Genomic DNA, 4091 nt, shown 5'->3' on the forward strand with positions numbered 1-4091 from the left:
GACTGGGTCATGAGGTGTAAGGATACCTTGGCACCAAGCAGAGCTTACAGGGCTTGAGGTGGTGAAGTTAAGGGACGTCCCTTTTGACCATGCCCAGTCCATGGAATATGGTACAGAAGTGGGATCCTCTCCTGAACTGTGTACTTTGTGTAACAGCAATGATGTGAATGAGAACCTCTTCCCTGGTGACTACAACAGCTCACAGCAGGGCTTCTCTGTTACTCGCATCTTGTTTATGATGCACTTGTAGGTTTGCTCAGTGATTTGAGAAGCTGGAGGCTAGGGGGAGGTGGGGAGTGAGTGGGGCAGGTGAATTTTCCTTTGCTGTGTTGGCCCCATGGACATGGATATTGATTGCCCCTCACATCCATCTCAGTTCATCCCACCATACTCTTAAAGAACACCTTCAAACTATTTTCCCCAAAAGGTACTTGCGAGTTTGATCAATGTTGTCCTTGTATTAGTATTGCTTCATTACAGCAATTTTTCTGTGACTGAATGAAATGCAACAAAGTAAAAAAATATAAAAGGTGGCATCTAAATCAGATTTTTTCACCAATTTATTGAAAGAAAAGTATTTGAACCAGATAGTGAACTAATTACTATTTTAAAATAAACTATCAATGAGCTGGAAAACGAAAAAGAGACCAGGTTCAGCTTGTGAGAGGGCTCTGACTGGCTCCAATTATCCAAAAGACATATGGTTTATCAGATTTAACTATCTGCTTTTTACTCTAAGTGGCCATTCCCAACTTCTTTTGACACAGACTCATGAACAATATGTGGTCACAGTAAAGTGTGTTATAATTTTACAGCATAAATGTAGCCTCTGAAGAGGGAAAGTTGAGAGTGGTAGTATTTATTGGGGGATATTTGTCATTGTGTTTGGGATGCCCCAGATTTTATTATTTCCATGGTCCATTTCATGCTGATATGTCAGGCTTTGGCCAAAGAACCAGCTGCTCACAAATATAGCGCTTTTCATCTTTGCATGGACCAGAGGAGAGTTCTCCACCTGTGACAAGTGCACAGTTCCCATCAATGTATCCTTTATTTATTGCAAACCTATGATAGAATAAAATGTTACTTCAAGTCATTCTAGTTATATCTCTATTACTACCTTATTTTTTCAAAGGTTAAAATGTCTATAATTTAAACGTGGCAAAAACAAATAATTTTAATAAGAAGAAAACAATTGTGGAGAAGCAGAGGGGCCATTATTTAAAAAAATCATCAGTAAATTTGGTATTTATGAATGTGAGGGAATAATTGCATTGGCTAGAGTCAGGAGTGCAGATGCTCCACGGGTTATGCAAACCCGACTTACGGAAATCTGGACTTATGGAAAAAGTTCCATAAGTTCTCCCCCCACCCACCGTAATTGTTGGAGATACATTCCCGACTTACGCAAAATTCGACTTACGCAAGGCATTCCGGAATGGAACGCGTTGTGTAAGTCAGGGAGCTTCTGTAGTATATCACATGCTGTGCAAATTTTTCACTTAACTGCCAGTGCATTTCAGCCATGACACAACCTCCTCTCTATTCTTTTTTTTTTCTTGAATTCTTACTGCTCTCAGTTCATTGCCAATGCACTTCATTCTTGACCTGCAGCACCGGCTTCCCCTCCACCTTTGATGTTTCATCCAGCTTTTTGATCAATACACCTCAACCTTGACTTGTACCATCCTTTGCTGCCCCATAGAATTTAAAAATACATTTCAGTGATGACATATTGTACTCCTTTTTACTGAAGCTTGGGTTTCTCTCTGTCATAGCACTGTCAATTCACTTCATTGAAATGAGAAGTTTCTAGTTGTGTCTGGAACTTACCAGTCAGTGGAAAAAGCTGTACCGTTCACCCACATCCACAATCTGTCGGTCTTCTCACGTGACAATCCTATCCAGTGAGAAGTTGCCAGGGGGCTTATAAAATCCTGTACAAAGACAAAGCCAGTTCATTCCTTTCCCTGCTCATTTCATGGATGTACGTACATCAGGTATTTGCTCGTTTCACAACTGTATGGATATCAGGTACAGTGGTGTGGTTAACAGGTCCCTATGTCCTGAGGTAGCTTCATGGTTAGGACCCTACCAAATTCATGGCCATGAAAATGCGTCATAGACCATGAAATCTGGTCTCCCTGTCTTGAAATCTGGTTTTTTTTGTGTGCTTTTACCCTATACTATACAGATATCACAGGGTATATGAACGTTTCTCATACTGGGGGTCCTGACCCAAAAGGGAGCTGCAGGGGGGTCACAAAGTTATGTTAGGTGGGTCACGGTATTGCTGCCCTTACTTCTGCTCTGCTTTCAGAGCTAGGTGGCCAGAGAGTGGCGGTTGTTGGCCAGGCGCCCAGCTCTGAAGTCAGCACCGTGCCAGCAGCAGTGCAGAAGTAATGGTGGCAATACCATACCATGCCACCCTTACTTCTGCACTGCTGCATTCAGCATTGGGGGTCAGGAGAATGGCGGCTGCTGACTGAGGGCCCAGCTCTGCAGGCAGCGGCTCAAAAGTAAGGGTGGCAATACCATACTATGCCTTCTTTATTTCTGCTTGGCTGCTGGCGACAGTTCTGCCTTCAGAGCTTGGATCCCAGCCAGCAGTCACCACTCTCCAGCTTCCCAGCTCTTAAGGCAGTGCTGCTGCCAGCAGCAGCACAGAAGTAAGGGTAGCAATACCACAATCCCCCCCTACAATAACCTTTTGACCCCCTCCCCAACACACACACACACACACACACACACACAACTCCTTTTTGGGTCAGGGCCCCTACAATTACACCATCATGTAATTTTAAACTTAAATAGCTATAATCATTAAATGTATGATTTTTAAAATCTTATGACCATGAAATTGACTGAAATGGACCGTGAATTTGGTAGGGCCCTAACATGGTTGATCAACCCCATTAACCAACCTGATCACATTCTTCATTTCCTTCACAAGTGTTTGCTGTAGAAATTGTGACAACATTCTTTGTTGGTTAATCTCTATTCACTCTCTTGTCTAGAGGACAATACCTCCCCTAGATCACTTCTGAGACAGAGAAAAATGCCCAGAGTGATGTACAGGTTTTTCTTATACTACACTAATAGATGTAGCTTGAATATGAAAAGTACTGGTGACATTGGGGTTTTGCCTTTCATCAGGTGCCTTTTAATTTAATTTATGGTTCAGTTATGGCTCTAATGCTGGGGAGAGAAGAGGAGGTGTGAGGTAATTAGCCTTCAAGAAAAAAAAAAGTCATCATAAAGCAAGGTACCAAATGAAGCCAAATCTCATTTTCCACAATCCTCTTTTCACTGACAAATCTTTTATTGGCTGTTTTGAATATGCAGCTCTCCAAAGAGAAAGGTACTCTACCAGCTCTTCTTTGTTTTCTATAAGGAGGAGTCTGGAGCCAGGAGAAGAGCAGGCCGTTTGACTCTCCAGCCAAGGTTTGGATTCAGTAGAAAAGTGGTAACATTTCTCTCCATGGGGAAACCAATTTTCTGGGCAAAGAAACTTCCATCCTTAAAAAGAAATACAGTTTATGTTTCTTCTGTTGCTGTTACACTTGTCCTCCCTCCCACATTTCCTCCACTTGACTGTTTCATCCACTTAATGTGCTTTGTCTGTATTAAGTTTGTCATCTCTCTCACATAGCAGCTATCTCTTATGGTGTGTTTTTACAACATCTAATATAACGGAGGCCCATACCTGATTGGGGCCTCTAGATGTTCTTTTATTAGAAGTATTAAGTTCAATTTGTAATAATAGATTTTCTCTTGTAGTTTGATTTTGAGTCAAGTGCATCACAAACCATCTTGAGATTCACAAGCATTGACGTGGTTGTTTGTATTTTGATGCTGGCATGAGAACTCTTGTGCTTTAGCAAATAAAATAATTATTGCTATGCCAACATCACTTTCCTTTTATACACAAATCATGTTTGTTTGTTTTCCCCCTAGGGGAATTTTGTGTATTTTTTGGATTCTATACATCCAGTGTGAGTGCTATTGTAATTAATTGGCTGGTTCTTTGTTAGTAATTATTGAGCAGGATTCTTGCACAATGGGTAAAATTCAGTGAGGATCTGTAAGTG

At 41.4% G+C, this 4091-nt stretch overlaps 1 long non-coding RNA gene across 1 annotated transcript; it reads right to left on the reverse strand.

Annotated features, from left to right (window-relative positions):
- Positions 1-329: 329 nt before the first annotated feature.
- LOC135983842 (uncharacterized) lies at positions 330-3510 on the reverse strand. Its single transcript, XR_010601669.1, has 3 exons — positions 3371-3510; positions 1834-1937; positions 330-1065 (listed from the first exon to the last, which is right to left on the reverse strand). It is a non-coding gene; the product is annotated as an uncharacterized LOC135983842 (long non-coding RNA).
- Positions 3511-4091: the final 581 nt, after the last annotated feature.

Source organism: Chrysemys picta, chromosome 1, assembly GCF_011386835.1.
Source record: "Chrysemys picta bellii isolate R12L10 chromosome 1, ASM1138683v2, whole genome shotgun sequence".
Taxonomy (NCBI): domain Eukaryota; kingdom Metazoa; phylum Chordata; order Testudines; family Emydidae; genus Chrysemys; species Chrysemys picta.